This window comes from Electrophorus electricus, chromosome 8 (assembly GCF_041902795.1).
Source record: "Electrophorus electricus isolate QZ-2024a chromosome 8, ASM4190279v1, whole genome shotgun sequence".
NCBI lineage: Eukaryota > Metazoa > Chordata > Actinopteri > Gymnotiformes > Gymnotidae > Electrophorus > Electrophorus electricus.
Window position 1 is genome coordinate 32840587 of NC_137504.1, and position 13370 is coordinate 32853956.

General features: G+C 38.6%; 1 protein-coding gene across 1 annotated transcript in view; it reads left to right on the plus strand.

The window, feature by feature from the left end:
- Positions 1–13370, plus strand: part of arap1a (ArfGAP with RhoGAP domain, ankyrin repeat and PH domain 1a) — a 75138-nt gene that overhangs the window by 48350 nt on the left and 13418 nt on the right. The window lies entirely within an intron of this gene.

The following is a 13370-nucleotide window of genomic DNA, read 5'->3' on the forward strand; positions in this document are numbered from 1 at the left end:
ACAGGTGCACCGGGTTAGTAGGCTGGTGATTGGGAACGAGGTAGGTGTTTACCGTGGAACCCACGGCGAGTGGGTGTGATTCCCCTGCGGAGAGGCCGACCCCCCGTTACACTATTTAATATGTACTTACTTGTTTAGCACACTGGGCTGCTTGTACAAAAGCCTAATAAAATAAATGCCAATGAATTATAGTCCCCTGCTCTACTCACTGTCCACCTACGACTGCACAGCCACTTCCAGCTCCACCATCATTGTCAAGTTTGCTGACGACACCGTTGTCATGGGTCTGATCTCGGACAACGACGAGAGGGCCTACCTGGAGGAGATTAAACACCTGGAAAACTGGTGCCAGGAAAATAATCTCCTCCTAAACGTCAGTAAGACAAAGGAGCTGATCGTGGATTGCAGCAAGAAGCAGGAGCGGCACTACCAACCTGTGAGGATCAGTGGAACCACGGTGGAGAGAGTAGATAGTTTCAGGTACCTTGGTGTTCACATCTCGCAGGACATGTCCTGGTCCCGCCATACCAACTCCCTGGCAAAGAAGGCTCATCAGCATCTTTACCACCTCAGATGCCTAAGAGACTTCAGACTGCCCTCCAAGGTACTGCGGAACTTCTACTCCTGCACTATCGAGAGCATCCTCACGGGGAACATCACAGTCTGGTTTGGGAATAGCACCAAGCAGGACAGACAAGCACTCCAAAGGGTAGTGCGTTCAGCAGAGTGCATCACTCGCACGGAACTTCCTGACCTGCAGACCATCTACTACAAGCGGTGCCAGACTAAGGCCAGCAGAATTGTGAAGGACCCCACCCATCCCAACAATAGACTCTTCTCTCTGTTGAGGTCAGGGAGGCGCTTTCGCTCCCTGAAGACCAAGACAGAGAGGCTGAAGAGGAGCTTCTTCCCACAGGCCATTCGGGCCCTGAATCAGGGAAACTGATAAACTGTGGGGACCACCACCACCATGTAACATAACTGTATATCTGTATATTTATATTCAATTACCTTGTTATACAACAACTGTAGATATGTTATTATATGAAATGGATCTGTACATTCTGTAGATTGTGTACATATATACACAACCATATACATTGTACATTGTGTATATAATCATGATATACATATATTGTGCATACATTGTTAATATATTTTGTACATACATAGAATATATATATTTATCTTGCATATATATATTTCACATATAGAGAATATCTATATTTCTCTATGCACCCCTGTTTCATTTCCTCAGTTTGGACAGAGCACTCTCCACCATTTCACTGCAAGTTATACTGTGTATGACTATGTATGTGACGAATAAACCAAACTTGAAACTTGAAACTTGAAACTTGAAAAGAAAATGTACAGAGATATAGCATTCAGTTTACATGATTGCCAATGAATTACAAATGATCAAATTAAAATATATATAAATAGTAATTAGTTAACGGTGAGTAAGTCCCTGCTTTTGTAGTGTTCTTAAGAACCCAGGAAAGATGACAAACTGAAATGAAATATTGATGTTAATAAAAGTTAGTATTCCAGCTCTAATAACAATAATTCAATGACTTTTCTTCATCAGGGCCCACTGGTTTGACACCATACTCAACCATAACAAGTGGCCCCTATTAGTGGCCCCTATGTTACTCCAGGGAGCCATGATTGTACATCGTAAATGTAAACTGCTATGTGAATGTAACAGGATTCACTTGACATTCAAGTAGCATTAGAGAAAGTTAATGCTAGTAGCTAGCCACTTAGCTAGCTACTTTAGCAAACTGAAAAGAACTTGAACAAGAACTTGCTTTACTTACAAAATGTCAAATTGAACTGTCAACGTTATTAACACAGTGAAAAGTACAAAAAAGGTCAAGTGAAGTTTCATATAGCTAATGTCGAGTCAGCTACCTGTACATTCACACTTGACTGTCAGTATTAGCTGTCACCTCATCGCCTTAAATAAAGCCAGTTAATCGCAAAGAAAAATGTTGGGGGAAATATTAACGTCAGTGTTATATTATTCAATTACAAAACACAATTGCCAAAAAAGGTGTAAATTCACATTCACGTACATGGTTATGGGCGGGATTAAAAGTTGTACTACCCTCAGCCACTAGAGGGCATTAGAAACACAGTGGCTTCAATTTACCCCACTGTCGTCCAGTCCACGAGTGTATACAATCTATGATACAGTATGTTATCAGCACACTGATCAGTCTTCTCCGTGTCAGGCAGTACGTAATGTATTTGCAGGTAATGTGAGCAACTCCCAAAAACCCCACTATAAGTGATTAGCTGCTTCATTTTAGTGTTGTTCTATATGACTTGAATACATTACTGATGTAGTGGCATTTCACATTAAGTAAAATGTTAGACAAATAAAAATTTATTTTATAGTTGCACAGTTTTGTTGTACTTGCACCATTTCTGTCTGTTATGGATATTTGAAAGAAACTTCCAAAGTCCACTCTAATAAAAAATAATCTTTGTTTGAATTTTCCATTATTTAAAAAAAAACATGAAAATAATCAGGAATTGTCCATAAGAATAAAAAATCAAGATACATTTTTTTTTGCAGTATTGCCAAGTATTTTGTGTGTGTGTGTGTGTGTGTGTGTGTGTGTGTGTGTGTGTGTGTGTGTGTGTGTGTGTGTGTGTGTGTGTGTGTGTGTGTGCGTGTGTGTGCATGTGTGACGTGTGGTGTGTGTGTGTGTGTCCATGTGTGGGTTATGTGGTGATGTCTTTGACTCTGCTAACCTTCTTCTTCAGTCTAGTATAAATAGTATCCAAAGGCTGCAATGTAATCTACTGACTTCCCAACATCATGCAGATCCTCTCGCTTGGTGACTGTGCTGTGCTGTACCGCACTGTGGCGCTGTTGGCCAGGATGCTTTTGATGCTGCTCCTGTAAAACTTCACCATCAGTAAATTAAAAACCTTTTGCACTGATTCCTTTTGTAAGTTGGACAATACTCGTCTGCTCATGTGCCAGTGCACTGTAAATGCTTTATGACTAAACCTCAGAAAAATGCGAACAGAGGGATATCAGGGCTCACAAATACAAGTTCTTATAACTGGGTTACAATATATATCTATCTATCATTGATAATCTATTGATGAAATGGAGACTCTGTGGGCGTGGGTTCAGGTGTTGTTTCAGGCATGGGTTCAGATCCCACCGCCACCACCCAATTCTGTTACGACCCGGTCTAGGCTCCAGACTGTAACAGAAAAAAGGAGAGATGGGGAAAAGGATATAACAAAGTAAAAGTGGTATTTATTCGTAGAGGGGTGTACCTCAGGAGATTACAATGCCAAAATAACAAATAAACAGGTCTGGAACAAAAATGGATTAAATAACTTGCCTAACAAGAAAAAGAATAAACATAAAGGATCAACAAAAATGTGCCTTAACTACTTAAATCAAAACAGAGGATAAAGAAAGTATCCAAAATAAATGGCGTCATCTCCCAAATCACAACCCAAAAACAAAACTGTTCAGTAACAAAGGTACAAAAATACACAATGCCAAGTATGCGAAGGTAGGGATCTGGGCTCTCCTCCTCGAACGGCTATATGTGAGGTGGTGTGAGGTAGGATAACCAATCAGGCCACACGTTGCAATCACCGTCAATCGTCAGCACCTGGTATGACGATGGAAACGAGGACAACATGACAACCTGCAACAAAATACAAAGAAACAGACAAAGAAAATGACCCACCAAGGGTCGTAACACTTTACTTGAAACTCTCTAAGTCTGTAATACAGTATAAATGGCTATAAGCTAATTTGGTTCTGTAAAACTGCTATGTGAGTGTGAAATAAAAATCTAATTCAATCCAATCCAAATCTAAATATCATGATGCATATTGTGCATCGTGAACATCTTCAAGTATGTGATATTGTGTGTTTGCCGTATCACCATTGCCTACCTCTGATCAGCTTCCTTTGCTGGTCTTTCTGCATTTTTGAGTAATTGAATATTGTAACAGCACAAAGAAGCCTTTTGATGGGCATAGTCATGAAAGTCACGAAAGTTCCTTTCATGCTGTATGTTATCTATAGAGAATAACCAATTAATAGGCGGGTGATTGAGAGCGGTGCGGGTGAGTGGTGTGATCACTAGCAGGAGTGGGCGTGTCCCACCTGCTGGATGGCCGACCAACCGTAACACTATATTATACTTTAAAGTAAATTATCATTATTACACTCATAATTTGCCAGGTCAAATGGACTCCAGTTTATTTGCAGGTATTTTACAGAATGTGCTGAGACTATATTCTGGTTATTATTGTTAGTCACATTTATATAGCACCTTTCTAAAACTCAAGGACATTTTACAGACAGAAATCAAAGTACATTCAAATCACTCACAACCCAATGAGAAGCAGCAGCTAATTTGCACACAACATACTCTTTATCACAAACCACAGCCCCCTGGGAGACTGCACCAGGTGCAGGGGAAGGGGGGGTTAAGACCAGGACAGAGCACCAACCATTACTGGACATACATACACACATATATCTACATACGTACATAGGTCACATTCATACAGAACAATTTATAGTATCCAAGCAGAAGAACCCCGGAATAAACCCGTGCAGACACAATGAGAACATGGAAACTCCACCCAGATAGGAACTCAAACCCAAGACCCTAGCACTGAGAGGCAAACCTGCTAACCACCAATTATAAATAACCTTTTTTTCATTTTATTTAACATTAAAAAACTGCAAGACTCAACTTAATTCATTAATCTGACAATGAAAATTCCACACAATGTTTAAATAAAAATAATAATGATGAAAAAAAAAGCCCCCATACCCAACAAATACAAGAATATATATATGGAATCATTTTTGGTGTCTGTTTTTCAAGAATTTTTACAAATGTATGTGGAGCAGAATTAAAAAAAACATAGTAATAAACAAATCCACACTGGAAAAACACACCAAGACTACCCAGGGAAATAAAGAAACACACAGAACTACACTAACTCCCTAACACACAACAGTAACAACACCCCAAGCCCAACATAAACACGCCCTACTACTAGTACACCAACCTAAAACAACACTATATACAAATGTACAACAGCCAGAGGTACAAGGGAAACGCAAGCTCAGCATCCAGATGGAAAGCAAAATCATCCGTGGAACAAAAAACAGCCAAAGTAAGTATCACAATCAGAATCCACTAACAGATCCACTAACACACAAACAGGTCTATTAGTTAACCATTCACAACAGATTTTCCAAGAACTTCATTGACTTTCGTCACCAGCTGGTTTCCAAAGTCCCAAACCCTGTAATCAATCGTAAGGTTCTCCTTTCCTAAGCCTCCAAGTTGCACATCACTGAACTGCCACACTCTGGCTATGTTGTTAGGAACATACAAAGTTTCACCATACTTGTGTAAGGCATAAAACACAGCACTCTGCTTAATTGCTCTTGGGTTCACAATCATCTTGGTAGACTTGAAATCATCTGGCCCAACAGGTATTGTGTAAACATGCTTAAGTATGTTAACTCCGGGCACAGACTTCCATTCTGGAAAATCAAATCTCCCTTCATCATCTGAAACTGATATGGGATGAAAGTGGGTCTCAAAAAGAAATTCTGTAACATCAGGATTCTGATTCTGGAGTTCTATCAGTAGCAATGGCAAGGTGGCATGTTTGTAAGGTACAATGATCTGCTCCATGTCAGCCAGCAAAACATAACGGGACAGATCCATGTTTCTGTAGATGCAGTCGTTCATGATTGTTAGCTGCCCATAGTTATGAACCTGACCCTTAAAAGACCATTCAATGTCACTCTCAATGTACTCATCTATTGGCCATGATATAATATCTAGAGCATGTTCTTTTTGGTAGTACTGCAAGACTTTCTCCATCTCAGGGCCACAGCTATTGTTGTAGATGACCATCTTCTGCACACCCAGACGTTTATAAATCTCTATGCTTTGGATTATCTGAAGAATATTGTTATTTTCACCAGCAAGTACATTGGAAAAACAAACAGTAATGTCAAAAGGAAAGTGCAGGTCTCTAATCTCTTTGTTCTGAATTGGCAAAAAGGGGAGATCCAGAATTCCACCTTGCACATATGGGATAACACTAACATGGGTTGCATTGCATGATGGTTGCTCTGGGCAAATTATGTTGGCTGCTCTGTATGGGAACCCATAATGCACGCTATGAAAAATGACCTCGGCTGCTATAGTTTGCACTGTGTCTTTAGTGCAACAGAACTTGCAGTGGAGTGAAGTTTGTAGAGTGAGGTTTATGATACTAATGACACGTATCATCGCTCCTTCTCGGTGATCTCTGTAAGCGGAAACTATTAAACATCTTGCCTCCTTTAAGAAAGTTAGAGTCTCAGTAGATGTATGCATTGGGCATTTATTGTGGTAATGAGTATTTGGCTGCAGAGCAAAATAAATTCTTACAACAATCCACACAATAATGATATGTAGAAAAACCTTAACAAAGGTTTTCCAATTCCTCCTTTGAATTTGGTTTTCTTGGATGATATCGTGCATGTGGTGGTCTGGTACTTCCTGTATGTGGTGGCCTGATGCATCCTGTGGTGATCTCATGCCTTCTGCCTGTGCTGGTCTGATGCCTCCTGTGGTAGTCTGATGTTTCCTGTGTGTGGTGGTATGAGGCCTCCTGCCTGTGTTGGTCTGATGTTTCCTGTAGTGGTCTGAAACCTCCTGTCGGTGGTGGTCTGTTCACCCCTGCCTATCGTGGTCTGTTCCCTCCTCCATGTGGTGGTTTGTTGCCTCCTGCCAGTGGTTGTCTGATGTTTCCTGTTAGTGGTGGTCTGATGTTTCCTGCCTGTGGTGGTCTGATGCCTGAAGGATGGCTGAGGTTTTATAAAAGCAAAAAGAGAAAAAGAGTTTCATAAATGTAAAGCATTATGGTTATTTTTCATGTTTCTTTTGTAGGTTATTACCAGGGCTGGACTGGGAGCTAAATTTCTAGACCAGCCCACTACAATTACAGCGACTCGAAAGTGACCTGCTCCAGTCCTCCCTATGGTTAGCCCACCCCGGGTTCACCCCTGCTATGTCTAAATTGTTTAATTGTTTATCTCAGTTTAATTTATCCCTTTGTTCTGTTTTTACTGTCTCTGGTTACAGCTACCTTGTATTTGTATTCCCTGAAGGGCACACATGTGGTATGTTTCAAATGTTTTTTTCACTAATTTCTTCATGTCTGCGTAGGAAAATTTGAACTACATAAATGTTCTCTTAGACTGGTCTGGGAAGCATTTCCTCAAAATGATAAAACAAACAACAAACAAAGGTCCTCGTAAATCTTCATAATCCGAAATTTAATGAATGAGTACTATTCCTTAGACACGCATTGCAAACAGCCTAAGAGCATACATATTGAGTCTTGATTCCTCTCAAAGTTTGTTCCTCATGCCCTAGGGAAATTTTCTTGCCATTGTAGCCCTTGGCTTGCTCACTGGGGGCTCGGACTTGGACATTCGTAAAGCTGCTTTGTGACAATATCTGTTGTAAAACGCGCTATATAAATAAATGATCAATGTTGTTATTATTTTTATTGCTGCTGCTGCTGCTGCTGCTGCTGCTGTGTTTTCATGCATAGAACAAGCAAGGCGTCTTTGCCTTTTTGCTGCAGAAGTCCGATCCAGGCCCAAATAAAGAAGCACTTTGTGAATAATGAATGGGTCGTGTTAGTTAAGGACATCATGCCCATTCAAGTTTGGGACACGTGCCCAGCCAGATTTTTGATATCTGTATTTTTATAATTATGTTTTAATTTATTTTATTCCTATTGTTTTTTATAATACGAGGTATGGGCATTTTAAATTATAAATCACAGGTATTCTAATGATGGTATAGATAACACACCCCGTTTCTCATTGGTTTCTTCCAAACGTTGCCTTATGCATTCGGTTCACATTCCCATCAGTACCCGGTAATGTTAGTAGCCATCCAGGAGTCCAGTTATTTAGCCTTTCACCTCGCTAGCTAGATGTGACTTGTGATACCATAGCATCTTATTTAATTTTATGTTATTAAGTACAAGTGAGTAAATAAGTGAATTTCATTTTGAAAAAACACACCAGCACCAATAATTGACATGAATATCTGTAAACAAATATACATATATAAATATTAAGTGGCAGATTATCGAAGTACGAAAACGGTTTTTCCCCCCGAGGAAGGACCTTCCTACAATTCTTCGTATTCCGGAGCCTTTGGGAAACGCGCCACCAGAATAGTTACATGGAACATTACGTATTACTACAGCGATTCAAAATATTTTTTTCTTTTTCTTATTCTTTTTCTTATAAGTAAACTCGGAATATAATAATTAGAATTCACATTAGAACATTACTTATGTAACAAATTCTACTGTTAACTCTCAGCATGAGAATTTAACGAGTTCGTCGAGCGTGTTATGCCGTATCCCACACGATTGAAGAGACTTTCAAAACCCACTTTCTTCTTCAAACGAGCGTTTATAATATTTTAGTCTAACTGGACATACATAAATAAACCTTATTCTTTGTGAACAGAATGGCAATGACATGTTCATGTTTTAGACATGATATGAGGAGGGTTCATGTCATATTTACTGGTTTGGCGCTACGCACCGACGTTCACCAGTGGCTACCTTTAAATAATAAATTATTCTCATTAACCAAATATCTGGGCAAACCTAAGTAAATAAGGCTACAACTATTGTAAATTCAAAAATTAGGATCCCATTTTAAAAACCTGATAAATGAAAATATGCATTTTGCAATATACACTACCTATCAAAAGTTTGGACACATCTACTCGTTTTATTTTTACTGTTTTCTACATTTTGAGAAAACAGCTAATGTAACAAAAAAGTGAGGAAAAAAACCCAAAAACCATATAAACATATTTAATTATGCTTGTTAAACAAATATTGACTGTATTAGATTTTAGATTCTTGCGTGTTTGCGTTCTCTTAACCAGCTCCTTTCTATCAGTCTTGAAAAAATTCTCACATATTCTGAACACTTGTAGGGTGATGGAATAAACACTATTTGCTGAGGGAAAATTATATGTTTGTTTGTTTCTGAAATCAATATAAATTGTGAACTTTAACCAAGTATACTTCTCTTAAAAATACTGGTATAAACGATTAGATTTTGACAGTATATTGGGAACTGTACTTACTGTCTGTGTTGTTTATTAGCAGAGCTTCAAGAGCAGTTTCCCCCACCGCGGTCACGTCATGTGCACTTTCGAATCCTCATCTACATTGAAAGTTTGGTGCGCGTCTACATGCTACGGTATACGGTAGTCAGTTTTTGAAACGGCAAAAATGTGAAAAGCCGCTCGCCCTTTCAATACAGGAACTGAAAATAGAAAAAAAAACCCATCATCATTCCTATATTAAAATGACAAATGAATATATACAGATCCAGATAGTCATTTAGGAAAACTTTTAACATCCCATTACTCGAGATTCCTAAAAAGGACCGAAAGTCATAGCCCAGGTATATCCACAACAAATTTGGCAGTGTAAAATCAGCAGTGAGGGTAAAATGCAACACTTTCTCAGTGTGTATATTGGTATAGAGTTGATTTTCCACTGCTGTCAGTGCCACTAATGACACTGCCACTATGTTACTGCACATTATAGTTAGAACTGTATAGTGTAGCACTAATGTATATAATGTACATAATGTAGGGAGATTTCTCACTGCATTAATTTTACTTGGTCACAGTTAGTTAACACCAACTCACATAACTGGTTAGTTAACACCAGTTACCATACAGGTTAGTTAACACCACTTCTCTGCAGTGGGGTTAATTGCAGTGTTTATAAACATCATTAACTCCTACCTTCACCGCAAATTAATGAATATAAGAAAACAACAATGAAACTTCCATTAGTGAGAACTTGGATTCCTTTTTAACAGACATGTGTACCTGTCACAGTCATGGTGTAATGGCCAGAATAGGCAATTTGCAAGTCACGTTTTCTGTAATGCTTCAAAGAGTAAATTTTTTTCCACATGTTCAAAAACTCAAACAGCATGATAATGTTCATTAAATTCTTGTGTAATCAAATTTTACACATTATTGTCAACTAAAATTCTATTTATTATCTCACAAAATACAGGCATTTGACTTTGGATATAACAGCTATCACAGTGCGACTAGGGACACGCACACTGTTTCCCTTCCCACCACCCCTCACATTCTCCTAACTCCTAACTGCCAGCACCTGTTCCTTGTTTGTTTTCTCCCCTATTGGTAACCCACAGGACCTCCCCTTCAGTGTTGCGCGTTGCTAGCCTGGGCCTCGCTATAAAAACAACTACAACTTTGAGTCAAATCTACACTGTTCTGACTGTAACTGTGTGTAGTGCTCTCACTGAACGCATTCTGAACTTCTGCTTTTTCAATCAAACAATAATGACAAAAGTAGTTAAATTATTTATTCAATGCAAGAATAGAGTGAACGCTTAATTTTTAATTTTTACCAGAAGTTATCTGAGAAATGTCTTATAAACCCGACCATCAGAAAAGGGCATGTCATTACCATGGCTCTCCAGATCTTTAGTTATTAGAGGCTCTAAAATACGATCAAAAGTATTTTTTTCAAGTGTTGTGAATGAAAAAGTGCTACCAACTGAATATTCAACATAGCAGTTAATCTTAGGTGCTCTACTGTGTTCTCAGGACTTTGCTCCCTATCTCATGAACACGTCTGTTTCAAAGTGCATTCATTTTACAAGACATTATAATTTAATGAAACGAATGAAAGCAAATCTGAATATAAACATGCACTAACTGGAAGAAAAGTAGTAATTCTAAAGCATAGTGCAGATGAGGAGGCAGGTCACCTGTAATTGAACATCATTTCCTAGCAGTTTGTTCATTATTAACAGCAGCAAGAGGCCAGAGTGGGAGGAGTGTATTTTAGAACAAGTGAACAACTTCGGCATGGAGTAAACGTGTGTTTGGTGGTTCCCGCAGAGTGAAACAAACATTTAATCTATTGAAACTCCTACAGCTTTTGTTAACACCATTAGTCTTTAATGTCGCTTGTTTAATTCTGACAAGTCGACCATCTTCATTGCAATACCTCCAAACTGAACTAGAGGCATGCGTTACACCGGCCCCTACTACAGACACTGCGGCATAGAGATCCGAGCTAGTTCTTGCTGTTGGAGCTCCAAGTTGTTTTGAAAGAATACCATTCCAACATTAAAGAGGAGCTCTATGACATGAAGACTGAGCTTACTCGAGACTTTGCAAAATTGAGGTCTGAGTATGCTAGTATGAAGACTACAGTCATGGACATCGAACACTCCTTGTTGTTATGTACTGATGAGGTGGTTGTGCTACAAGCTAAAGTTGAGTTTCTTACTAAAGAGCTCAACATGCTTGATGCTAATTATAAGGACTTAAGAGTCCAGATCTCGCCGCCAAAATCTTCGAATTGTGAGAGTCCCGGAAAGCGACTAATTTTTGCTGACTACTTGTACCATATCTAAGTTCCTGAAAGAGGCATTTTCACTGGATAAAAGTCTGCTGGTAGATAGGGCCCATCACTCCCTTGCACCTGCAATGAAAAAACTACATTGAATTTGTGTTACAAGAATATGGAACAGACATTTCCTCTTTCTCTAAACATGGTGCGCATTGATAGAACATCACAACAACTATGTCTAATATAATCTGCTAATTTGGTTTCTGAGAAGAATGCTCTGTTGTGGGGCAGATAAACTGGCAGGGAGAAAACAATCCCCTTTTAGGTAGAAATGCATTGAAACAAACCTTTTTTGGTGTTGTTTTTCGCTTGCTTGAGAGGGCCAAGAGTAGTATATATAAGCACAGAGGATAAGAGGATCCTGTGTCTCCCTTACAGACTTTTTGTATGTGTGTAACTGAGATGCAAAAATAATAATAATAAATAATATTAATAATAAATAAGATTTGTTTTGGTTTACCCATTGGTGTCCGGCTCATTTTTATTATAGGACTGGAGATTTCCACCACACACCCAAGCCAAAGCTCAGCAAATCATGGTGCCCTATTATAGCGAGACTGCATTATTATGAAGACTGCAGTGATATCCTCAAATGAACTAGATGGCAACTAGCAAAGATAATTGTTTCTGGTATTCTGCTTAGATCTTTGTTTCTGGTATGCTGCTCTTGGTCTTCCTTGAATTTACTGCCAAGACAGCGAGAACTCGCGCTGCCTCCAACAGCGTTCATAAACAGGTTTGCGCTAGTAAAGTTGTTAAATATGGTAAATTCTACCCAGTGCATCTCCAGATAACACTCGCCGGCAAGTACCGTGTCTGCACTTCACCTGAGGAGGCCAAGAATGTTGATGTTACGTTACACAAGTAATTTTCCTGTTTGGATAAGGAGACTGTTCTTCATAATTCTTTTTTCTGAAAAACTTATTTGCTGAACCAAATAATGCCCAGAAAGTTGAACGTTTTATCTCCGACTGATTACTATCTGATCCCCCTATTCTGAAAACGTTATATCTTTAATTCAAGCTGATTTACTTAAGGTGGTCATTGTTCTGTTTAGTTTTTCTACTTGTACCACTGTTAATATTTAATGTTATGTTGTCCATTCGCTCTGTTGATCACTCTTGATTAGGGCTATTGACAACATTCATTGTTATTGTTTGCTGCCTTGTTGTCATTCAATTTCTTTGACTCCTCAATAAAAAAGAACAAGTGAACACGACTTTAGAACATGTAGAAATATGACATGTGGACATGCGACTTTAGAATGTGTACCACACTCTGAAGACCTATTTTGTTTTTTGTGGGCTACGACCTAAAGCTAGGAGGTGAATGAAAATGTGATGCTTTCAATAAAGCAACTTAGTTTTAATGAATTTTATTGAATTTTATTGGTTTTATTGAGTTTATTGGTCTGATGTGAGTCCTCTATGTTTGTGTTTCAGTCATGCTGCAACAGTGACGAATATCTACAAGGAGTAATGGTTTGGCATAGGATATTTTACATCTTATCCTGTGTGTAATTACAGTTAATTTGTTGATTTTTGTGATGGAAATTAACAACATTTTGCATTTCCAATTCAGTTATATTAAGATGACTTCAAAATGATCCAAAATCACAATAAGATAGTAAGCAAATTTCTGAGAACAAAGTAGAGTTAACCTAAGATTAAATCTGTTGTGTTGAATATTCATTTGGTAGCACTTTTTCATTCACACATGTTACATTCTGCTGTATGTGTTGTGTATGTATGTTCTGCTTGTTCATGATTACAGCATCAGACCTGGAACTCTGTCCTCTGTCCAACCCGTGCAGTTCTATGAAACACTAAAGCTCACTTGTG